General features: G+C 44.6%; 2 long non-coding RNA genes across 4 annotated transcripts; both read left to right on the top strand.

Moving 5' to 3' along the window:
- Positions 1-13,649: 13,649 nt before the first annotated feature.
- LOC119306741 lies at positions 13,650-16,178 on the top strand. Of its 3 annotated transcripts, none has more exons than XR_005149018.1 (5): positions 13,650-13,805; positions 14,285-14,375; positions 14,805-14,939; positions 15,009-15,091; positions 16,082-16,178. It is a non-coding gene; the product is annotated as an uncharacterized LOC119306741 (long non-coding RNA). The 3 variants fall into 3 exon arrangements; XR_005149020.1 differs by having other exon boundaries at positions 13,650-13,810; XR_005149019.1 differs by having other exon boundaries at positions 13,650-13,822.
- A 350-nt stretch (positions 16,179-16,528) lies between these two features.
- LOC119306740 lies at positions 16,529-25,585 on the top strand. Its single transcript, XR_005149017.1, has 3 exons — positions 16,529-16,578; positions 18,513-18,554; positions 25,032-25,585. It is a non-coding gene; the product is annotated as an uncharacterized LOC119306740 (long non-coding RNA).
- Positions 25,586-26,336: the final 751 nt, after the last annotated feature.

Below are 26,336 nucleotides of genomic sequence, written 5' to 3'. Positions count from 1 at the left end.
TTTTACCGCAGGGGCACCCTGGGCACGTGCCTAGACCTAGACCCTGCCAATTTCCTGTACTTTTACAAGCAGCCGAGCGCAAGCCGTCACAGCCGCCACGATCGCCGAAAACGTACATGAATATGCTAGAAATTGCATCAGCTTCACGAATTGGGTTAGTTTTGATGTCTTTTATTTTTCCTTTTGGGCTTACTCACTCCAAACCAGGACCATAGGACACCATAGGCCCATCCATTATTTGATGATTATCATTAGAATATTAAAGATTAGTTGAGAAGAGCATATGTCTTAAAGGGTCCAACCCAACCAATTGTGAAATTTGATCGCAAATGAAACTAATAAACCAAAGTAAATCTTAGTTACGACGTGCTCAGGATTTGGCAATTCATTAGCTCCGCCACTGCATAAACATCTTTGACCTTGTAGCATAAATACTACTTGTCTAACACCAACATAGAGATTACAGGAAGCAAGAAAGGGGCGGGGATTTTACCGTAGGGGCACCCTAGGGACGTGCCTAGACCTAGACCCTGCCGATTTCCTGTACTTTTACAAGCAGCCGAGCGCAAGCCGTCACAACCGCCATGATCGCCGAAAACGTACATGAATATGCTAGAAATTGCATCAGCTTCACGAATTGGGTTAGTTTTGATGTCTTCTATTTTTCCTTTTGGGCTTACTCACTCCAAACCATGACCATAGGACGCCATAGGCCCATCCATTAATTGATGATTTGTTAGGGAACGTTGCAGAAAATTAAAATTTTTCCTACGGTTTCACCAAGATCCATCTATGAGTTCATCTAAGCAACGAGTCAAGGGAGAGAGTTTGCATCTACATACCACTAGTAGATCACGAGCGGAAGCTTGCCAAGGGGATGGTGATGATGGAGTCGTACTCGAACGTAATTCGGATCACCGATGTCCTAGTGCTGAACGGACAGCACCTCCGCGTTCAACACACGTACGGGACGGGAGACGTCTCCTCCGTCTTGATCCAGCAAGGAGGAAGGAGAGGTTGAGGAAGGCAGCTCCAATGGCAGCACGACGGCGTGGTGCAGTTCATGCGGCAATATTCCGACAGGGCTTCGCCAAGCACGTACGGAGGAGGAGAGGTGTTGGGGAGGGGAGGGGCTGCGCCTTGGCTTGTGGTGTGTTGCATCCCTCCCCTCACCCCTCTATATATAGGGGAAAGGGCAAGGGGGCCCGGCCCTCTAGGGAAAACCCTAGGGGTGGGCGGCGGCCAAGGGGTGGGGGGCTTGCCCCCCAAGCAAGGGGGTGCGCCCCCTTTAGGGTTCCCCCCCCCCCAACCCTAGGCGCATGGGCCCAAGGGGGGGGGGGGCGCCAAGCCCACTAGGGGCTGGCTGCTATCCCCACGCAGCCCAAGTGGCCCCCCGGGAGGGGTGGCCCCTCCCGATGCACCCCCGGAACCCTTCCGGTGGTCCCGGTACAATACCGGTATGACCCCGAAACTTCCCATATATAAAACTTTACCTCCGGACCATTCCGGAACTCCTTGTGACGTCCGGGATCTCCTCCGGGACTCCGAACAACATTCGGTAGTCACATACTAGTCTTCCTAACAACCCTAGCGTCACCGAACCTTAAGTGTGTAGACCCTACGGGCTCGGGAGACATGCAGACATGACCGAGACCACTCTCGGGCAATAACCAACAGCGGGGTCTGGATACCCATGTTGGCTCCCACATGCTCCTCGATGATTTCATCGGTTGAACCACGATGTCGAGGATTCGATCAAACCCTGTATACAATTCCCTTTGTCAATCGGTACGTTACTTGCCCGAGACTCGATCGTCGGTATCCCAATACCTTGTTCAGTCTCGTTACCGGCAAGTCACTTTACTCGTACCGTAATGCATGATCCCGTGGCCAACACCTTGGTCACGTTGAGCTCATTATGATGATGCATTACCGAGTGGGCCCAGAGATACCTCTCCGTCATACGGAGTGACAAATCCCAATCTCGATCCGCATAAAACAATAGATACTTTCGGAGATACCTGTAGTGCACCTTTATAGTCACCCAGTTACGTTGTGACGTTTGATACACCCAAAGCACTCCTACGGTATCCAGGAGTTACACGCTCTCATGGTCAAAGGAAGAGATACTTGACATCGGCAAAGCTCTAGCAAACGAACTACACGATCTTTGTGTTATGCTTAGGATTGGGTCTTGTCCATCACATCATTCTCCTAATGATGTGATCCCGTTATCAACGACATCCAATGTCCATAGCCAGGAAACCATGACTATCTGTTGATCACAACGAGCTAGTCAACTAGAGGCTCACTAGGGACATATTGTGGTCTATGTATTCACACGTGTATTACGATTTCCGGATGATACAGTTATAGCATGAATAAAAGACAATTATCATGAACAATGAAATATAATAATACTTTTATTATTGCCTCTAGGGCATATTTCCAACAGTCTCCCACTTGCACTAGAGTCACCAATCTAGTTACATTGTGATGAATCGAACACCCATAGAGTTCTGGTGTTGATCATGTTTTGCTCGCGAGAGAGGTTTAGTCAGCGGATCTGCGACATTCAGATCCGTATGTACTTTGCAATTTTCTATGTCTCCATCTTGAACATTTTCACGGATGGAGTTGAAACGACGCTTGATGTGCCTGGTCTTCTTGTGAAACCTGGGCTCCTTGGCAAGAGCAATAGCTCCAGTGTTGTCACAGAAGAGTTTGATTGGCCCCGACGCATTGGGTATGACTCCTAGGTCGGTGATGAACTCCTTCACCCAAATAGCTTCATGCGCTGCCTCCGAGGCTGCCATGTACTCCACTTCACATGTAGATTCCGCCACGACGCTCTGCTTGCAGCTGCACCAGCTTACTGCTCCACCATTCAACATATACACGTATCCGGTTTGTGACTTAGAGTCATCCAGATCTATGTCGAAGCTAGCATCGACGTAACCCTTTACGACGAGCTCTTCGTCACCTCCATAAACGAGAAACATGTCCTTTGTCCTTTTCAGGTACTTCAGGATATTCTTGACCGCTGTCCAGTGTTCCTTGCCGGGATTACTCTGGTATCTTCCTACCAAACTTACGGCAAGGTTTACATCAGGTCTGGTACACAACATGGCATACATAATAGATCCTATGGCTGAAGCATAGGGGATGACACTCATCTCTTCTTTATCTTTTGCCGTGGTCGGTGACTGAGCTGAGCTCAATCTCACACCTTGTAACATAGGCAAGAACCCTTTCTTGGACTCATCCATTTTGAACTTTTTCAAAATCTTATCAAGGTATGTGCTTTGTGAAAGAGCTATGAGGCATCTCGATCTATCTCTATAGATCTTGATGCCTAATGTATAAGCAGCTTCTCCAAGGTCCTTCATTGAAAAACATTTGTTCAAGTAGGCCTTAATGCTGTCCAGAATTCTATATTATTTCCCATCAAGAGTATGTCATCTACATATAATATGAGAAATGCTACAGAGCTCCCACTCACTTTCTTGTAAACGCAGGCTTCTCCATAAGTCTGCATAAACCCAAACGCTTTGATCATCTCATCAAAGCGAATATTCCAACTCCGAGATGCTTGCACCAGCCCATAAATGGATCGCTGGAGCTTGCATACTTTGTTAGCGTTCTTAGGATCGACAAAACCTTCTGGCTGCATCATATACAGTTCTTCCTTAAGATGCCCGTTAAGGAATGCCGTTTTGACGTCCATCTGCCATATCTCATAATCATAGTATGCGGCAATTGCTAACATGATTCGGACAGACTTCAGCTTCGCTATGGGAGAGAATGTCTCGTCGTAGTCAATCCCTTGAACTTGTCGATAACCCTTAGCGACAAGTCGAGCTTTATAGATGGTAACATTGCCATCCGCGTCCGTCTTCTTCTTAAAGATCCATTTGTTTTCTATCGCTCGCCGATCATTGGGCAAGTCTGTCAAAGTCCATACTTTGTTTTCATACATGGATTCTATCTCGGATTTCATGGCTTCTAGCCATTTGTTGGAATCTGGGCCCGCCATCGCTTCTTCATAGTTCGAAGGTTCACCGTTGTCTAACAACATGATTTCCAGGACATGGTTGCCGTACCACTCTGGTGCGGAATGTGTCCTTGTGGACCTACGAAGTTCAGTAGCAACTTGATCCGAAGTACCTTGATCATCATCATTGGTTTCCTCTTCAGTTGGTGTGGGCATCACAGGAACATTTTCCTGAGCTGCACCACTTTCCCGTTCGAGAGGTAGTACTTCATCGAGTTCTACTTTCCTCCCACTTACTTCTTTCGAGATAAACTCTTTTTCCAGAAAGCATCCGTTTTTGGCAACAAAGATCTTGCCTTCGGATCTTAAGTAGAAGGTATACCCTACAGTTTCCTTGGAGTATCCTATGAAGACGCATTTTTCCGACTTGGGTTCGAGCTTTTCAGGTTGAAGTTTCTTGACAAAAGCATTGCATCCCCAAACTTTTAGAAACGACAGCTTAGGTTTCTTTCCAAACCATAATTCATACGGTGTCGTCTCAACGGATTTAGACGGTGCCCTATTTAAAGTGAATGTAGCTGTCTCTAGAGCGTATCCCCAAAATGATAGCGGTAAATCGGTAAGAGACATCATAGACCGCATCATATCCAATAGAGTGCGATTACGACGTTCGGACACACCGTTTTGCTGAGGTGTTCCAGGCGGCGTGAGTTGTGAAACGATTCCACATTTCCTTAAGTGTGTGCCAAATTCGTGACTTAAATATTCTCCTCCACGGTCTGATCGTAGGAACTTTATCTTTCGGTCACGTTGATTCTCCACCTCATTCTGAAATTCCTTGAACTTTTCAAAGCTCTCAGACTTGTGTTTCATTAAGTAGACATACCCATATCTACTTAAGTCATCAGTGAGAGTGAGAACATAACGATATCCTCCGCGAGCCTCAACGCTCATTGGACCGCACACATCGGTATGTATGATTTCCAACAAGTTGGTTGCTCGCTCCATTGTTCCGGAGAACGGAGTCTTGGTCATTTTTCCCATGAGGCATGGTTCGCATGTGTCAAATGATTCATAATCAAGAGACTCTAAAAGTCCATCAGCATGGAGCTTCTTCATGCGCTTCACACCAATGTGACCAAGGCGGCAGTGCCACAAGTATGTGGGACTATTGTTATCAACTTTACATCTTTTGGCATCTACACTATGAACATGTGTAATATTACGCTCGAGATTCATTAAGAATAAACCATTGACCATCGGAGCATGACCATAAAACATATCTTTCATATAAATCGAACAACCATTATTCTTGGACTTAAATGAGTAGCCATCTCGTATTAAACGAGATCCAGATACAATGTTCATGCTCAAACTTGGCACTAAATAACAATTATTAAGGTTCAAAACTAATCCCGTAGGTAAATGTAGAGACAGCGTGCCGACGGCGATCACATCGACTCTGGAACCATTTCTGACGCGCATCGTCACCTCGTCCTTCGCCAGTCTCCTTTTATTCCGCAGCTCCTGCTGTGAGTTACAAATATGAGCAACGGCACCGGTATCAAATACCCAGGAGTTACTATGAGTACTGGTAAGGTACACATCAATTACATGTATATCAAATATACCTTTGGTGTTGCCGGCCTTCTTATCCGCTAAGTATTTGGGGCAGTTCCGCTTCCAGTGACCCTTCCCCTTGCAATAAAAGCACTCAGTCTCAGGCTTGGGTCCATTCTTTGACTTCTTCCCGGCAACTGGCTTACCGGGCGCGGCAACCTCCTTGCCGTCCTTCTTGAAGTTCTTCTTACCCTTGCCCTTATTGAACTTAGTGGTCTTATTGACCATCAACACTTGATGTTCTTTCTTGATTTCAGCCTCTGCTGACTTCAACATCGAGAACACTTCAGGAATGGTCTTTTCCATCCCCTGCATGTTGTAGTTTATCACAAAGCTCTTGTAGCTTGGTGGGAGCGACTGAAGGATTCTGTCAATGACTGCCTCATCAGGGAGGTTAATATTCAGCTGGGTCATACGGTTGTGCAACCCAGACATCTTGAGTATGTGCTCACTGACAGAACTATTTTCCTCCATCTTACAACTATAGAACTTGTCGGAGATGTCGTATCTCTCGACCCGGGCGTGAGGTTGAAAAACTAGTTTCAGCTCTTCGAACATCTCATATGCTCCGTGATGCTCAAAACGCTTTTGGAGCCCCGGTTCTAAGCTGTAAAGCATGCTGCACTGAACGAGGGAGTAATCATCAGCACGAGACTGCCAAGCATTCATAATGTCTTGGTTCTCTGGGACGGGAGCGTCACCTAGCGGTCCTTCTAGGACATATTGTTTCCTGGCAGCTATGAGGATGATCCTCAGGTTCCGGACCCAGTCCGTATAGTTGCTGCCATCATCTTTCAGCTTGGTTTTCTCTAGGAACGCGTTGAAGTTCATGTTGACATGAGCGTTGGCCATTTGATCTACAAGACATATTTGCAAAGGTTTTAGACTAAGTTCATGATAATTAAGTTCTAATCCAATTATGAACTCCCACTCAGATTAGACATCCCTTTGGTCATCTAAGTGTTACACGATCCGAGTCGACTAGCCCGTGTCCGATCATCACGTGAGACGGACTAGTCATCGTCGGTGAACATCTTCATGTTGATCGTATCTTCCATACGACTCGTGTTCGACCTTTCGGTCTCCGTGTTCCGAGGCCATGTCTGCACATGCTAGGCTCGTCAAGTTAACCCTAAGTTTTTTCGCTGTGTAAAACTGTCTTACACCCGTTGTATGTGAACGTAAGAATCCATCACACCCGATCATCACGTGGTGCTTAGAAGCGACGAACTGTAGCAACGGTGCACAGTTAGGGGAGAACACTTCTTGAAATTTTGTAAGGGATCATCTTATTTACTACCGTCGTCCTAAGTAAACAAGATGCATAAAACATAATAAACATCACATGCAATTATATAAAGTAGTGACATGATATGGCCAATATCATATAGCTCCTTTGATCTCCATCTTCGGGGCTCCATGATCATCTTGTCACCGGCATGACACCATGATCTCCATCATCATGATCTCCATCATCGTGTCTTCATGAAGTTGTCATGCCAACGACTACTTCTACTTCTATGGCTAACGCGTTTAGCAATAAAGTAAAGTAAGTTACATGGCGTTCTTCAATGACACGCAGGTCATACAAAAATAAAGACAACTCCTATGGCTCCTGCCGGTTGTCATACTCATCGACATGCAAGTCGTGAATCCTATTACAAGAACATGATCTCATACATCACAATTCATCATTCATCACAACTTCTGGCCATATCACATCACATGATCAATTGCTGCAAAAACAAGTTAGACGTCCTCTAATTGTTGTTGCATCTTTTATGTGGCTGCAATTGGGTTCTAGCAAGAACGTTTTCTTCCCTACGAATAACCACAACGTGATTTTGTCAACTTCTATTTACCCTTCATAAGGGCCCTTTTCATCAAATCCGCTCCAACTAAAGTGGGAGAGATAGACACCCGCCAGCCACCTTATGCAACTAGTGCATGTTAATCTGTGGAACCGGTCTCACGTAAGCGTACGTGTAAGGTTGGTCCGGGCCGCTTCATCCCACAATACCGCTGAGCAAGAAAAGACTAGTAGAGGCAAGCAAGTTGACAAGATCCACGCCCACAACAAAATTGTGTTCTACTCGTGCAAAGAGAACTACGCATAAACCTGGCTCTGATACCACTGTTGGGGAACGTTGCAGAAAATTAAAATTTTTCCTACGGTTTCACCAAGATCCATCTATGAGTTCATCTAAGCAACGAGTCAAGGGAGAGAGTTTGCATCTACATACCACTTGTAGATCACGAGCGGAAGCTTGCCAAGGGGATGGTGATGATGGAGTCGTACTCGAACGTGATTCGGATCACCGATGTCCTAGTGCTGAACGGACAGCACCTCCGCGTTCAACACACGTACGAGACGGGAGACGTCTCCTCCGTCTTGATCCAGCAAGGAGGAAGGAGAGGTTGAGGAAGGCAGCTCCAATGGCAGCACGACGGCGTGGTGCAGTTGATGCGGCAGTATTCCGACAGGGCTTCGCCAAGCACGTACGGAGGAGGAGAGGTGTTGGGGAGGGGAGGGGCTGCGCCTTGGCTTGTGGTGTGTTGCAGCCCTCCCCTCACCCCTCTATATATAGGGGAAAGGGCAAGGGGGGCCGGCCCTCTAGGGAAAACCCTAGGGGGGGGGCGGCCAAGGGGTGGGGGGCTTGCCCCCCAAGCAAGGGGGTGCGCCCCCTTTAGGGTTTTCCCCCAACCCTAGGCGCATGGGCCCAAGGGGGGGGGGGCGCCAAGCCCACTAGGGGCTGGCTGCTATCCCCACGCAGCCCAAGTGGCCCCCCCGGGAGGGGTGGCCCCTCCCGGTGGACCCCCGGAACCCTTCCGGTGGTCCCGGTACAATACCGGTATGACCCCGAAACTTTCCGGTGCCCGTTTAACAACTTCCCATATATAAAACTTTACCTCCGGACCATTCCGGAACTCCTCGTGACGTCCGGGATCTCATCCGGGACTCCAAACAACATTCGGTAGTCACATACTAGTCTTCCTAACAACCCTAGCGTCACCGAACCTTAAGTGTGTAGACCCTACGGGCTCGGGAGACATGCAGACATGACCGAGACCACTCTCGGGCAATAACCAACAGCGGGGTCTGGATACCCATGTTGGCTCCCACATGCTCCTCGATGATTTCATCGGTTGAACCACGATGTCGAGGATTCGATCAAACCCTGTATACAATTCCCTTTGTCAATCGGTACGTTACTTGCCCGAGACTCGATCGTCGGTATCCCAATACCTTATTCAGTCTCGTTACCGGCAAGTCACTTTACTCGTACCGTAATGCATGATCTCGTGGCCAACACCTTGGTCACCTTGAGCTCATTATGATGATGCATTACCGAGTGGGCCCAGAGATACCTCTCCGTCATACGGAGTGACAAATCCCAGTCTCAATCCGCATAAAACAATAGATACTTTCGGAGATACCTGTAGTGCACCTTTATAGTCACCCAGTTACGTTGTGACGTTTGATACACCCAAAGCACTCCTACGGTATCCAGGAGTTACACGCTCTCATGGTCAAAGGAAGAGATACTTGACATTGGCAAAGCTCTAGCAAACGAACTACACGATCTTTGTGCTATGCTTAGGATTGGGTCTTGTCCATCACATCATTCTCCTAATGATGTGATCCCGTTATCAACGACATCCAATGTCCATAGCCAGGAAACCATGACTATCTGTTGATCACAACGAGCTAGTCAACTAGAGGCTCACTAGGGATATATTGTGGTCTATGTATTCACACGTGTATTACGATTTCCGGATAATACAGTTATAGCATGAATAAAAGACAATTATCATGAACAATGAAATATAATAATACTTTTATTAATTCCTCTAGGGCATATTTCCAACATGATTATCATCAGAATATTCAAGATTAGTTGAGAAGAGCATATGTATTAAAGGGTCCAACCCAACCAATTGTGAAATTTGATCGCAAATGAAACTAATAAACCAAAGTAAATTTTAGTTACGGCGTGCTCAGGATTTGGCAATTCATTAGCTCCGCCAATGCATAAACCTCTTTGACCTCGTAACATAAATACTACTTGTCTAACACCAACATAGAGATTACAGGAAGCAAGAAAGGGGCAAGGAGAGAATTCAACGCACTATCAGGAAACCCACAACACGTTCTCGCAATCGACACACGTAAAACCCGATAGGGGAAAAATAACTATCCTAGCATACCGCATTAACAACATTATATCCAAGTCAAACAAGCCCCAAGAAAACAAACACAGAAGACAAGAGAAACACATCCAGGTTCGATGACTCTAATTCGTCGAACTACATCTGATCTGATCCTGCCCACATCGCAAATCCTCATGATATTGATAGCATTCGTCTTCAACAACATCACACTCCTCTGAAGTGCACCAATGTCTTTAGTTTTCTCAAAGAACAAGGTAGTGCAAGAAGCAAAAACGATCTCAAAAAGGGTTTTAATAAAAAAATCTTGAAAGCACTGTTATCGGTATTCCAAATAGCCCAAGTAACAGCAGTAAGCCTAGTTGTAAAATATTTCCACCATATGTTTTATCTACCATCGTTCTATTTCTACTCTATTATGTATACTAAAAGCACAATATCTTTTTTCTATTTCTATTCTATTATATACACTAAAAGCATAATATAGGTGTTTCCTTGGAGGCACCACATTAATGCACATTATCAAAACTATTCTGACAGTTAGATATGTAATTCATGGTTAGGATCTGACCAAATAGTTGCGGTCATATGTTATTCCCTTTTATGGATTCACATTTGAGTTTGTAATCCAAGCGTGCATATCAAGACAGATGGTTCTGCACTAGGACGTACATGCCAGGGCCTTGCCAAGCAGTCTATATAAATGTATGAACTCTCCTATTTGGGTTATAGGCGTGGCATTTGTGGGTTGAACATACATCAAACAACCCGAAGCCACCACCCACACGTACAAACTCGACAATGGGGAACGCCTTCACGCCCCACCATCGAGAGTCGGGATCACCGCTGATCCGCCCGCATGTCATACCAGGAGCATAAACCTGGTATAGCTAACCCAAAGCATACACCAGATGCACACGCTTCAGAAGCCACCATCACCATCGAACCGTTGGCCCATCTACAGGAAAGAGATTCTTGTCATGCTTGCCAGCCATCAATGCCGCCACGGTACCAAACAACGCCAACAGCCTATGCAGGTTCATCATCACGTATCCTCCGCTAAGCCCCCGCTGCGCCACGCCACCGAGACTCATCGTCGTCCATGCGGTAGATGCCACGCCACTCCACCTTGGCCACGATGTCATGCATTTCTGGTACTAGGAAAGCACCCAAGGTAGCACAAACTTCAAGATGACGCCCTCAGGATGGGTAGCGACGCGAGATTGATGTCTTCGTCCGACCATGCACCGCAAGGTCTAAGCCTTGGCCCGACGATGTGACCCGAGAGCCGCGGAGGTTAAAGAGCTCCACGACGACCTCCCAGGAAGAAAGCGACATCCAAAGATGCCGCACCATTGACATTCTCTTGGAGCAAATCTTCTTCCGGACCCCGCGCTGTCGAATGAATGTGGGAAGACTGTAAGTAAATGGCCCACGAAAAAGACAGCGAAGGCCATTTTGATATAGTCTTTCTCTAAGTTTCTTGATCCATTTCAAACATTGATCTAGTTACCGAGTATGATTTTGGGTGCGTTGAGTATTTTGTTCCTTTCACTGTTTATGTGGAGCGCGTGTGATGGATGTTGGGTCCAGGGTAGTGAATATGATCAGAATGGTTGGGAGTTGGGCGGTGGGGGTGGGAGTTGAAGTGATACTAGTGCTTGTTGTATGGTGAGCCATGTTTGATGCAAAAAGGACATCGAGTACATTGAAGATATAGGTTTTAAGGGCATATACGTGATTACATAAGGAGAAGGAAAAGTTGTACTTTCCATAATGAAGAGACTGATGTCCAACCAATGAAAAATGAAGCAAACGCCCTGGAAACATTATCTTACTCCAACTTCAGAAGAAAAAAAAATCAGATGGTTTATGCATCCTATTTCATGAAATTGTGAAACTCACCCTGAAATGTGGAAAGAAAGTAATCGTCCACATGCAGTACTCCTACTTACTACTACTAATAGTTACTAGTGTTAAGACCAATTTTATTTAACAACAGTCGATGTACATGACTCGGTCTTGATAAGACCCTGTAATAATTAATATAATGTGCTACGACCCTACCGATTTCCCCCCTATGAGACAGCCAGACAGGGTCTAACTCTTCAGTAAGTAGCGTTTTTCTGTAAGACAAAGCTCTTCGTCAACCGATTACCCCTCCCATCGCGTCCCTCCACCGATTTTTCATCTAGTCGGTTTGGTTTTTCCTCACCATGCCATATGGACGGCATCTTTCAAGTATGTCAACCAGGAACCAAAAATCCATGGCCAGGAAATTTGCAACATGTACATGGCAAAAAGATAGCAAACGGGCCCAAAAAGTGAAATTTTGACATGGAACATGTAATGGGTGTATCCAGTCAATAAAAAAAGTTAGGGTCAGCCGATGAAGCAGCCGACACTTTTGCCTTCTATAATCTGACCCGTCCCTCTCAAGTCTTGGCACCTTAAGGTTTGGGATTCCTATTATTCTCTTGGATAAGACTTAAAACATAGGTCAAGAACACAAATAAGTATTTTTAACCTATTTTTATCATTTTTCCATGCTCTTACAGTTCAAATTTGGATCATATGCACTAAATGCCTAAAAATATACTTAATTGAACATATAAACCCTGGTAGACTACCCGCTCATATGGAGGCATCGCATCGCGCGTGCGTTGTGGTTCGCTCGATGTGCCTCGCTGTAAAATTCCTCGTCCTTTTTACCTGTCTGTCAAACATCCGACCCTAGGTTTTAGTTTACTCCATTGCTTTGGGTTTTGGTGGATGACGCCTGGGCCACTCTTCTACGTGAGACCATTATTACAGCGTGCGTGGGTCGAAAAAGAGGTGGCTGCAGCCTACCGAGGTTAGTCGCGGGACGGGAGAAAAGACCGCATCTCCCCACTCCTCCCACGCCCTGTGCACCCAATCCCCTCCTCCTCCTCCCTCACGAACCCTAGCCGCCTCCATGTTCGCTTCCTCCTCCTCCTCCTCCATCCTCCCACGCCAGTCGCGCCCTCCCTCTCCTGCATCTCTTCCACCTCGAGATCCGAGGTGTGCAGGCGCGGAGGCGTGCTTCCCTGGCGGCAGCGGCAACCTACAAGCAAAGGGCGACGGCGGACCAAAGGGCGACAGCGGCGGCCTCGGTTTGATCTGTGGGAGAGAGAATATGAGAGGGAGAAGAAGAAAGGAGAGGATGGAGAAAGAGAGAGGAAATAGGAGAAGGAGGCGACGTCGAATGGGAGAGGGTCAGTGCGGTGGCGCAGCGGACGGCGGCTCGTGTGGTGGTGCGGCACCGTCGTCCACGTGCTCCTCCTGAAGCTCCTCCTCTCCACCATGGGTGGATGCCTGGTGAGGCCAGCGTCCCCTCCACACTCAGGTGCTCCCCCGCTTCCCTCTGTCCCCTTTGTCTCTTCCCCTGACCCTCTCTTTCTGTTACACATGGAGAGAACCGTGGTGGCAGCACATCAGATTTTTCTACGAAATATAACTTAGTTCTGAAAATAAGAAACAAAGCTGATTAAATCCCCTATGCATCTGTTGTTTGTTTGCTGATTTACTGGGTAGATCTTGAACTGGACGACACAAAGGAGGTGGCATTAGTGGTCATGGAGATCTTCGTGTTCTGAACATCAATTAGTTCCACGGGGCTAAATGATACTGTAATCTGGCTTTCGTGGCCTATATATAGTATTTAGTAAATAAGTCTGTTCCATATCCCATTAATATGAATGCAGCTTGTCAAACTGTTCCCATTGGTCGTCTATTTGATCTTATTATTTAGTTATTATAGGAAAGTAAGTATGTACTCCATTGAGCAAGCTCTTTCTATCTATGTGATTTACTTTTCTGTGGTTGATGAATACAGTAGGAGCTTGGATCTTTTAACCACAGAGATGGTGCATAAATAAGAAAAACAATAAGTGCACTAATGCTTTTCTGGAATTCCATTGGTTTTCTGGAAATTTTGGTGAAAGCAAGATTTAAGACAGAGAGGTTCATGTGCTAGGCCATCGACACACCTCTCTTCAAGGTAAGGTCAGTTCTAAGGTGAGCTCATCCTATTTTCTTTCTTCAATCTCAGGCGAAGATTCATCTCTCTAACCTACTACCTCTCTATAGAATTTAGAAATCCGAAAGTCAGAAGATGTAGGCAGAATTAGTCATGCATTCGAAAGTTAGGGATTTCATGCTACATGCAAAATGTTTTCTATTGGGCAGCAACACATAACATGTGGCGCTTTAGGGCTGCTTCCTACTGGTTATCGACATAAAATTTATAATTTTGTGATGCCTAGACTTTTACTGTTGGAAGGAGGATATTCAATGTGGTTCTTTGCCCCCATTTTTTATCTATATGCATTGCGTAAAAGTTCTTTGTGTTTTATTGATGGAATATTGATACTCAGCTGTGTGCCAATTTATAACTAATCATAAAAGGGAGAAGAATAAACTCAAGCACATTGGATAAATGTAACTTGCAGAAATTTAATGTTCTCTTCTCCTTTGTAGGTCCCGAGTCGGTTAATGTTGATTTTGCTCATGCACAACCCATCATAGGAGTCAGTAGGATCATCTTCAATGGGTGTATGGACTGCAATAGGTAAATGCCTTTTTGTTTTCACATTCGAAATTATGGATTGAACACTTCATTGAGATATTACACACCGAGAACCCTAGGTGTAGCCATGAGCAAGAATAGATGGGATCAATAATTACAGAGCATGAATATAGAGATGTCCAAGAGTTACACTTTATTATGATACTCCTGCTCACCCATGCGTGAGATGGCCCATGATTTCTATTTACACATGCTTTTAGATCTGTAGTGGCAAAGGGTTCAGGTTCTTTACTTACTTGTGTAGGTAAAAGGTTCATGTTTTTTGTTTTTCATCTCTTTCCAGAGTGTATTTAATGTTTTAAGAATCCTTGGCACCTTTAGATGTGAATAAACATTCAGAGTGTGTCAATAGCTATTTATTTCCTCGGCAAATCAACTCACACATTTTATAGATTTTTTTGTCCTCATCAGTTATCCGGTTTAAGGTGTGGTGGATGGCGCACAAGATGAAGGACAAGGGCGGCAGCAGCCCACATGAGATACAACTCCTGCTGGTGGAGTGAAGGCCCCGGGGCCTGCGGCGACGAGGAGGAAGACACGTCGTAGGTACGTCGTGTTCCGGGCCAGCCCTGTTACAAATTTCGTCCCATGATGATCATCCCCATGTGACAATAGGAAACTAAGCTGGATGGTGAGAATGCTGATGTTGTGGTTACTGGAGATGAGAACGTGCAGCCTGACCAAACCAAGCCTAAGAGGTAGGAAATCTCTCTTAGATCAAAATCATTGGTTGGTAGTTGTTCTGTGTTATTTGCCTCTTTAATGCTGATTACACAAATCTTGCTCACCTTGCTTGTTGACTACTAACAGATTATAATTACCACTTAATTATCTCTTCTGATTGGCTTCTTGCGCCATCTGCGCAGCGGTTAAATTTATAAATTGCTTTTCTTGCTTGTTAACACTGACAGCAACAACAACAGCTTACTATGTTCCATTAAAGCAGATAAGAAGATAATTTAGTTTGGGTAAATTTATTACTTGCTTTTCTTCTCCAAACTCACAGAGGTAGCTTTAACCAAAAAAGAAAAGGAGCAAGCTTTCTTAGCTTAAAAAATAAAAGATTTCAAAATGATGTGGTGATAGAGTTATGTTCAGTTTGGTGCTTTGGGTCATTCTTGATAAGCGATTGGGTAGTGGTTGCTGCTTACTCACAATGGATGGATTGGTGGGAATGAGTTCATGAAATCATACTGCAACTGTTTATGGAAGTAGTTGTATGAACATGCGTGTTGTGAACTAAATTGATCTGGTTGCTTACCCGCAAAAAAAAAACTAATCTGGTTGCTTGTCTTTCGAAATCTTCACCTGATATGTTGTGCGCTGGTCTGCATTTATATCAGCAGTTGTGTTTTTATTTGTTTCTTTTGTGATAGTTTAAGGTGAGAAAAAAGTATTTATAATTGGGGCATGGACTACATATTTATAATTGTATCCATGCTCTCTATATAAGCTATCCATTTGTAGTTGGATTCTCTATAGAGCTGAAAATTACACTCGAAATTATCTATTTTTTATGCTACATGGTCGTGTAACTATGGATGGAAATCGAGTTAAGGTAAAATGGAAAAGGGATAAAAATGCAGTTTCTATGAGCGAAATCATCCTAAAACATATGGTCGTTTATTATTTATGCTTCTATGGTATTGAGATCAGTTAGTAAAATTACACATAATTATTTTTTCCAGCTGTGTCCCTCACTCTGTTGAGCATGTTTTGGTTGCACTGGTTAGTTGTTAAAGGCTTAGCAGTACCAACCATGGCGCTGGTGCCGCGGACTCCCCGATGTGCGCCACCTCACCGCTCGTCCCTTCTGGCTGCACCTCCCCATGTGAGTTCCTCCTCTCCTTGCTCTCTAATTTCATTTTTGTTTGGCATGTGGGTTTGGGTGGCCAGGAGATGTTGTAAACACCATTAAAGGAAAAGAGAAAAGTGGCAAGTACCCTCTCTTCAACTAACAATCTATTTCCTTTATATAGTCTTGCCCGCACTTGTTTTCTTGTTGCAGAAACAGAGGTATATTGCAATACAACAATACAGTGGTGTTCTATGATTTATTCTTTGCCTGCTAACGTTTTCCTATATTTACATGTGTTGCAGGTCATGCTGCAGTTTATCCCTTGTCGAAGTTCTTATGTGATTCATCTCATACGCATCGTTGGCTGTTCTCTTTCGGCTTTTCAAGGTTTCATCTTCCTCCTTGAAGCTTACTTTCTTATGTTCATTTGATATTCTGTCTTTATTCAGTTCTAGCTGTGTGTGTCCCGTGTGTTGTGCCTTCTCTTACCTATTATTGGTTCATCTCAATTATTATTTCTATTTGTTGTTGCTTGCTGCCTGCGTACTTTTTGTGTTGGTTGTTGTTGTCTCATTGTTTCATATGGCCGGCATCTGTGGCATAATATCTTTTGTCAGGCCGATTCTAGAAACAGTGGCTGCACACTGTGGTTTGCCTCCTCCTAGCCACCTATGTGAGGTTGATGGGATGGGCATCTCCTTGCTGGATTAGAAATTGAAATTCCTGGGGACGGTGTCTTGCTAATGCCGCAGAGGAAAAAAAATTGGGCCTCTGGTGGTCAGGGTTCTACGTCAGGGCTTTTGACACTCATGGAACTATGTCAAGCCACTGTCGATACTATCCCTTTATTTAGCTTTCTTAATGAATCAACTGTTATGCATTGTAAATATCACAATTGGACCACCGTTGGCCCTTCCTGCCTTCCCTAGCTACTTATGACAATTTCTACTCGTTGTAAATACCACTGGATTATGCTTCTTAATCTAGCTCTTGCCATCGTCACCGTATTGTCTATGTCTTATTATGTTTTTTGTAAGTTGTTGGTCCATTGGATTGACTGAGCTATGAGCCTTTTTCTATCGCTGGCCTACTTCCCAAGGCATATGTTGTGTTGTTCCTATGCAAATTCATTGTACTAGATTTTGTGTATGTCAGTTTCATTCCATTTTTACCTGGCTGATTCTTGCACTGCTACATAGCAACTGTTATGTATGATGCAAATGCAAGGTAAACAGAACTGGGTGTTTTCTTGTGCTCTTCTTTCAGTTCAAATAGGAATTAGAAATTGAGGGTATACCTCAATATTAAGTACAAATACAATACATTCTTTTCGCACATTCCCTATTGTCATTGTGGTTGTCTTCACAATATTCGTTTGCGATTTGGATGTCTTTGGCCAGTTTCTTATTGAAAAAAGAATCAAATAGGAAATCATCTACTAGTTGTTATTTTTCTGATCTTAGTTAAGTTCCATGTGAAGCAGAAACTTCATGTCTTTGATAATAACATGCTTCAGCCAGGCGGGTTGTTCGGTGTTTGACTTTTTCCTTGGTTTGATGATTATGATGTAGCTAATCGGGAAGATACCTCACGTCGGTATGTATTAGTTGTGACTTGACTGGCTTCAGTACAGTAGAGAACACAACTAATTTGCACCTCCTGCAATATAATTACTATTTATGATTTTGATATGTAGTAGCTTTGATTTGGCTGATTTCAAGTCAGGAACATGAGTAGGCTGATGTATTATCCATGACCGTGGGAAGGCGGTATTTTCTGTTATAAAATTAGTGTACTGGTAATAAAATATTAGTCATAAAATGATTTATTGAGCAATTACCTGAGAAGTGCAGTGAGGACTGCGCTCCGGTCGCGGCGGGGTGCAGCCGCGGGGAAGACAACATTTTCCTATTCGTAGGAGCTTCAGTGAGGTTGCTCACCAATGAGCTGGAAGGTTTTTTGTTCTGGGTACCAGCAGCTCACTTTGTTACCACAACACCATTTCATATTTAAATTTAATACTACCTCCCTTCTTTAAAAGAAGGCATGTCAGTTTTGGTCAAAGTCAAACAATGTAAAGTTTGGCCAAGTTAATCCAACAAACTTGTAGGTCTTCTTTCCTAGCATGGAGGGAGTACTTAGTTTGATTACTGCATCCACAGTTTATTTTTGCTTCTACTTCTACTTCTACTTCTACTGTATTTCTGTACTTAAATTTAAATTATTTCTGCACCTACTTTATTTCTACTTCTACCTTTTTTCCTGCACCTACAGTTGCAGTGCTTAATTTATCTGCTCATGGAGCTATGACTCTGTTGCAGTGGGCTAAGGTTGACCGCTTTCAGGGGTATGTCAAGGTGTAGGTATCGGGGATATACCCCGTGGCGTAAACCGGCCGGGAGTATAAACCGGCCGGACTGGATGATTCACCGGCTACCCGCCCGGTCTTGACGGTTCATTAGTAACCCGGCGGGCGGGTCAGATGGATGACGAGGCCCATGGCCCAGAAGGCCGGTTCATACTATGGTGGGCCGGTTTAAGAGGAAAGGCATGAGGAATATTTTACAAGGAGTTAAGACCAGGACTTGTATCCGGTTTGTATTAGAGATAGACTAGTCCTAATCCTAATAGGACTCCACATGTAAACCGCCCCTTCAACATATATAAGGAGGGGCAGGGCTCCCCAAAAGGAGACAAGCTACAAGCAAACAACAATCTCTAGGGCTAGACACAATTAGAGGAGAACCGGTTTACGGCGACTCCCTCATGATGATAATGAGATCTAGACTCAAACAACACATAGGGTTTTTACCGGATGATGTTTCCCGGGGCCCGAATCTGTCTAAATCCCTGTCTTGTGTTGCGTCTCTCGATTCTGCTCAACCCCTCTCAAGCTATCACATAGGTGCGTTGGCCTCGCGACTAAGTCCTGATACTAAGGACAACTGACGTGACAATTCCACGACAGTTGGCGCCCACCGTGGGGCTCGCGCACGGTGGTGTTGAGTTTTTGGAGGGATCTCTTACAAGGATCGAGAAGTTCAGAATTTTCGGATGAAGAACAATCGCGCTGGATAACCCGACATGACAACCCCGGGCATAACGGACAAATCAAAGGAAATTAGGGTTGTGCTTATGTGTGCATCTGCCGTTCGTACGATCCGTCCAAATTCGGAATCAGCCAAAGTTCGACGGAAGGTTTTTTTTTTTCACCGAAATCAACACGGATGTTCACTGCAGATTCAGCGGCCGGGTCTGATTGCTACTGATGTTGACTGTCCGAACTCACGTATCCGTGTGGTTGCTGTCCGCGTACGTTTTAGTTTCCTGAAAGATTCCAAAGCGGCGGCTGGAGGCGAACCAGAGGCGATCTACTATGCTACTTGCATATACTTAAAAAAAGGAGGGAGAGATCATCGTGGTGGAGAAACCAAGTAATATTGGTCTGCCACAACGGACAACCCCGACTACTACTCCGCTGCTACTGTTCGTATAAAGGGCCACCAAGCACTTGAGTATGATCCACGTGAAAAGTCAGAGATCATCGTGGTGGAGAAACCAAGTAATATTGGTCTGCCACAACGGACAACCCCGACTACTACTCCGCTGCTACTGTTCGTATAAAGGGCCACCAAGCACTTGAGTATGATCCACGTGAAAAGTCAGATTTTTGGGAGGGAGTAATCTGTACAACAAGGTCCAGATTCGTTTTCTAATCATTCTTTTGATCAGGCCAGCCACGAGTGCTAGTACGTGAGTCTACTAGTAGTATTTGTTCAGTTTTTTCAAAGGGAAGAAGACCACGATCCGGATTATGCTCCATTGCCGAGTCGCTCGCAGTGTACAAATCCTCGTTAACCTCCGTTCAGAGCCGGCTGGGCTTCAAACTGACATCTCTGCTGATCTCCACGTTGAGCAGTTCCATGTGAATCCGCTGCTAAGTTGCTCCGTCAAACCTCCTCCATCTTGCACTGCATCGGGGCCTCCATCTCCACTGACGGGTCTTGCTACTACGGCTGTTTGGCCGCAGCCTCTGCCGAGTCACTACGGGCTGGAGGAAAATACGTACGACCCCACAGCGACTTGCCGGCCTGCCACCTCTGCCTGGGGCACCTGCTTGGTGGGAGGACAGGCGGATTAATCCTGCGCTATTAAGAAGAACAGAGGTTATCTACGGACATTGCTTAGGATCATCTGTCGTACCAATGCACCAGGTGACATCCATCCAGATTTGTTTTATTAGCGCATATCGTTTTTTGTCAAAAAAACAATCACTTCGTTCTGTAATATTTTTTATGCAGGACGACTATTAAAAGAAAAAGGGTGGTGTCATACCACGGATGCACGTTCGGCGGTGCCACATGGCTTCATGGGCACGCGTGTCGTGGTCCAGTTTACATCAGACGCGCCAGCTGACTCGCCCGTCCGCACCGCTTTACAACACCACGGACGACTCGCCTGTCCACCCTCGCGGCCGGTTCATGTGTCCACGCCAGCTTACAATGCCGTGACCGACTCGCTGTCCGCGCCGGCTTACAAACATCGCGGCCGACTCACCCGTCCACACCGGTTTACCACGCCGCGTCCGGTTCACCCGTGAGCGACTTCAACTTCACCTAGGGATCATCAATTTCATGGCGGATTACCGGCCTGGCACATCAGGTGATATCCATCTAAAATATATTGGTACATATTATTTTTTGTCAAAGAGCAGTTTATCTTTGTTTTGGTCTACAATACTGTTGATGCAAGACAATTGTTCACTACATCAAAACGACGTAGTTAACTCGCCCGTCCGCGCTGGTTTACAACACCATGGCCGGTTCATCTGTTTGAGCCACCTCTGATGCCGAGGTCATCTTTTTCGTCCGCCTCTCGTGGCCTGGTCTACATCAACACACCGGGCCACACCTGTCTGCATGAGCTGTTTATTGAGTATGAGCAAGTCACAGCTTGGGTAGCCGGATTTTACTTTCAAGCAAAATGGAGGCAAATTATCATATACTATCAACCGCTGTCTGCACTGGGTGATTCAATGGGCAGGCGCACAAATCGCCGTCATTATAGTTTGGTTAACTTCAAATCACCAGCTGGAAGGAACCATTGGCCGAGTTACTGACACGGCTCATACGGGATCATTTATAACCCACCGCAGTCACCTCAACCTTCTGTGGATTTACATCGTGCTATCAACACCAATGATATACAAGTTATGTCGGTTTATATCATGGTCAAACATGAAGAGTTTCAAGCCAACTCCTCGAGTCACCTTGAGACTCGGGGGCTACGATGACATGACTCAGCAAATCTTGCTAGTTTCAGCAAATTTAAGAACCCCATGACGATGGAGGGAAAGATAACCCGGTCCAGGAGGCTACTGTTATTTGAAGGCCGTCAGAAAATTTCCGGCTTAGAAAGTATATGACAGTTACAAAATCCCGGTTCAATGAAGAAGATCCGGGTCATCAGAAAGGATTCCGGTTTAAAATCCGGGTCAAGGGAAAGATGTCTCCCACAAAGCTTTGAAGCTCTCAATATCCGGCTCAAGATCCCGGTTCAAGAAGAATTTATCTCTTGCAAAAAAAGTTAAAAATTACTGAAGAGGACCTGCTGCCATGATGCGCGGTTCAAACATGGGTATCCTGCCCTATTGGCCTAACATATTATTGATCATATGGGGGCTTCTGCTTCATAAAGCGGGGTCTCTGTTCTTTTTTACATCATGCGCGGTTACACGGAGGTTCTGTCTTAAAGCGGCCTCCGGTTTACCTCTTGGGTTAGCTTTTCAAAGCACCATGTTATATCACTTGGGGCCTTGGTCGTGTTCGAACCAATGCAACATCTTTTGATAGGCGAAAGCCACCAGATCACTTGGGGACATGGTCAAGTCTGAACCAGTCACGCCTCTTGATCGGCCTAAGGCCACAGAGTCACTTGGGGGCTTGGTCGAACCCGAACCATTGCCACGCCACTTGATCGGCATAATGCCACGGTTTCAGTTGGGGACCTGGCTGACTTGAACCATAGCTACACCTATTGGGAGCTTGGTCGTGTCCGACCATGGTAACACCATCTGATCGGCTTAGTAAACCCTTCTTTGTTGCAAACGGTTTTATCATTGCCTTTGCTTCCATATTTTTTCATAACTGTTATTTGATTTTTGTTGCGTTTTTTAAACCGACAACGTTTTAATCCGGTTCAACTATCAATTACAAATTGACGAAACACGGTCAAATCTTAATCCGGAGGCCATCTGCCCAGTTTGATTTTCTATTATCATCCTATTATGGAGTAAACCGGCATTCATAAACCCGGCTTGACTTTTAATTACAAGTTGTCAATATAGGATCAAGTTATAATCCGGAGACTATCAGCCCGGTCTGGTTTGACTACGAGTCGCTAGTATTATATATGGTTAAACCGGTGTTTATCACAACCCGGTACGGTTTATCATCAACCGGCACAGTATGAAAGGAGTTATCATTACTCAAGATTGGGGTTATCACTCTTACTACAAAAAGTTGGTAAAGCCAACAATGTGATTCAACATCACAGGTATGATATATTTCATATTTAATTATTTTTAAGTGCAACCTTGGGTATAAACCCAGGTTATATGTTGGGCATTATGACCCGTCCGACGGTAAACCGCCAGGACACTTTAAACTTGTTGTATGCAGAAACAGGTTGAATAAAGCATAATTATAAATCACCGGTGTTTATTGAACCGGCCTGGCTTTAAGACGATAAGTCGCCAGTATATGATGGGAAATTATCTGGTGTTTATTAAACCGGCCTAGATTTTGACTATAAGTCACCAGTATATATTTGGATTGCGCCATTGGAATCATGCGCTTATAAATCATTCGGTTATATTATTCAAATAGCCAAACTTGGCTGAATTTTCATTATGATATTGAATGAATATGGTTTTCATACCGTATTATATTATCTTGAATAGCCAACATGGCTGGATCTTTATTATGGTTATTAATAACCGCTATTATTGAGGTTTTCAAAGTCACTTTAGCGCACTGGATATTATTTTTTCAAAGGATATGATTTATTCTATAATTGAAGGAATAGTCCCGAGTCGCTGCAGGCTTACGACCCGGCACTTGGAGGCTACATTATTCAAATTGAGGTTATATGCAAGTCTCATGTCGCTGCAAGCATGCACCATGACACTTGGGGGCTAATGCAAAGTCATTTTTTTTGCTCATATTATTGAAGACCCGACTCATCACATTATAATGACCGGCCCTTGGGGGCTACCAATTGCTCCTGTCAACAACTCAAGGTACACAAGTTAAATCCATTATATTGAAGGGTCCACTGCTCAGTTGGTAAAGCACAAGGCTCTCAACCTTATGGACGTGGATTCAAGCCCATGATGGGGGTTACATCATATGATGTTATTTTCATTGAAGTATATATCAAGTCCCAGCTCAATATTATCTTACTGAGCCGGCCCTTGGGGGCTACACATCATTGCTCAAATCTACATGATTATATTTACAAAGTCCCTGCTTATTATTGCATAAATGACCCGGCCCTTGGGGGCTACACTGGTTGAAGTTTTATGAGTATAAGGCAATTTCAAGTCCCTGGTTGCTGCAAGCATGACAACCCGGCACTTGGGGGCTACATAATATGGAGTGTTCAGTTTTTACTAGTGACTGGGATGAACAACATGGATTTCTTCAAAAGTGGCAGTATTGATATTGAAGCAAGTCTTAAACCATAACTTTGTTTTGTTCAAGACTTGGGGGCTACAGGTAATATGGATATAAGGGAGAAGTATCTTCCAAATTTTCAGTTTGGAGTAAACCAGATTAAACCGGCGTTGGGAACAATCATGACCCGGAATTATCAGTTTTTATAACAAGTCAATGGTGGTTATCGTAAACCGGCAAGTTCTACATCTTCAAACCGGCCGAATATCAGATGAGTATTTCAAGACCAATATTTCTTAAACCGGCGCTCTAGAAGCCGACTCAAGTGGATTATTCTTCACAATATTTTTTTATAAGAAGCCAACATCAGCAATTTGAGTATGAAGTTCGTTATTGACCCAGATTTTCTAGAAGAAGGAAATGACAAGGACTTCAGAATGATCAGATGCCGGTTTACAAGAATTCTTAACCCGGAGCATAGTCTGTCAAATTTGTTCTTGTATTTGTTTTACAGGATCAGTTTAACATGGATAAATCCAAATTAAACTGGGGGCTAATGTCGGGGATATACCCCTTGGCGTAAACCGGCCGGGAGTATAAACCGGCCGGACTGGATGATTCACCGGCTACCCGCCCAGTCTTGACGGTTCATTAGTAACCCGGCGGGCGGGTCAGATGGATGACGAGGCCCATGGCCCAGAAGTCCGGTTCATACTATGGTGGGCCGGTTTAAGAGGAAAGGCATGAGGAATATTTTACAAGGAGTTAAGACCAGGACTTGTATCCGGTTTGTATTAGAGATAGACTAGTCCTAATCCTAATAGGACTCCACATGTAAACCGCCCCTTCAACATATATAAGGAGGGGCAGGGCTCCCCAAAGGGGGACAAGCTACAAGCAAACAACAATCTCTAGGGCTAGACACAATTAGAGGAGAATCGGTTTACGGCGACTCCCTCATGATGATAATGAGATCTAGCCTCAAACAGCACGTAGGGTTTTTACCGGATGATGTTTCCCGGGGCCCGAAGCTGTCTAAATCCCTGTCTTGTGTTGCGTCTCTCGATTCTGCTCAACCCCTCTCAAGCTATCACATAGGTGCGTTGGCCTCGCGACTAAGTCCTGATACTAAGGACATCTGACGTGACAATTCCACGACAGTAGGTGCAGACTCATTGTTGATGTTGAATACTGGAGTAAGAATGATGATCAATGCTCTGACCGTGCCGTTGGAGATAATGGTGCGAGCTCGACCAGTTCGTGGTTAGGACACACAAGCCGCCTATATCTTTCTCTCTGTGTCTCCTTCTGTTGCTGTTTGGAACTTGGTGGGCTGGTGGCTGCGTCGGATTAATCAAGGGATTCTGTTTAGCTTAGTTTCATTACCGGAAAGCCTAAGAGCGGCGTTCTTTATTACCTGGTTAAATCAATCCCTGCCTCCCGCTGGTCGCCAGCTCCGATGCTTCGCCGAGTGGAGAACCAGGAAGGAGGGGCGTGAAGGGGAGAAGGGGGTGTGGCGGAGAAGGAGCCACTTTCATATCTATGTTGTCTTATTAGGAAAATAGAGTTTGTTTTATAGCTGATGCTTAATATGTTCTATCGATTGGTGAATGCTCAACTTTAGCTCATAAACTGGATGGCAAATGCTAATTCTGATGGGGCTTTTGCCACTTATTGTTTTATGGTTGTCTAGACAGCTGATGGCATGCTTCTTTCTTGCTAATTGTCAATTCTTCTATACACCTATTATGGTCCCTCAGCTACTTATGCTTTGCTAGACAATGAGAGTATGTAGACAGCATGTATGGTTTCTACATTGTTCTGCGCAGGTTGAGATGCATCACATGATGTTTTCCTTTTACATTTATGAGTATTACAGAGTCCTTTCTTTTTCCACAAGGGGCAGTAGCTGTGCCATTTGATTCGGAGGACAAAGAGTTGATCACAAAGGGGTAGCATTCAGGATATATACGCAAAAGAGTATAGAACCAAATTATATGATGTAATTGACTATTATTTTTATTAACTACTCCTGTACACAATGTTCAGTTCATGTATTAAGTACATCTTATTGTGTCACTTGTGTTTACTCTTTGTTAATGCAAGTTTACAACTACTCGGAGTTTCTAATTGTACACTCAACTATCTTGACCTACCAATGATCTAATTTGTGGCATTATTACCTTAAGAAAATATTTGCATTTAATTTCCTTTATATGTAGGGGTATAGGTTCTTACCAAATGTAGTCAAATATACGGTTATTGAAAAATGCAAATATTTTCAACACGAACATGGTTTTAAACGGGTCTTTGCGCCATTTGGCGCAACTGGTTATCTAGTGCCTGTAAAAGAAAATAGATAGGATAAAGAAAAGAAAAGAGAAGGGGCAAACAAATACTGTAGAAAAGAACAAAGCATAAAATGAAAAAAGAAAACAAATATTGTACAAGATAAATGAAGAAGAAAAA

Source organism: Triticum dicoccoides, chromosome 5B (genome assembly GCF_002162155.2).
Source record: "Triticum dicoccoides isolate Atlit2015 ecotype Zavitan chromosome 5B, WEW_v2.0, whole genome shotgun sequence".
In the NCBI taxonomy this organism is placed as follows: Eukaryota; Viridiplantae; Streptophyta; class Magnoliopsida; order Poales; family Poaceae; genus Triticum; species Triticum dicoccoides.
This window is presented reverse-complemented; position numbering and strand designations above follow the sequence as displayed.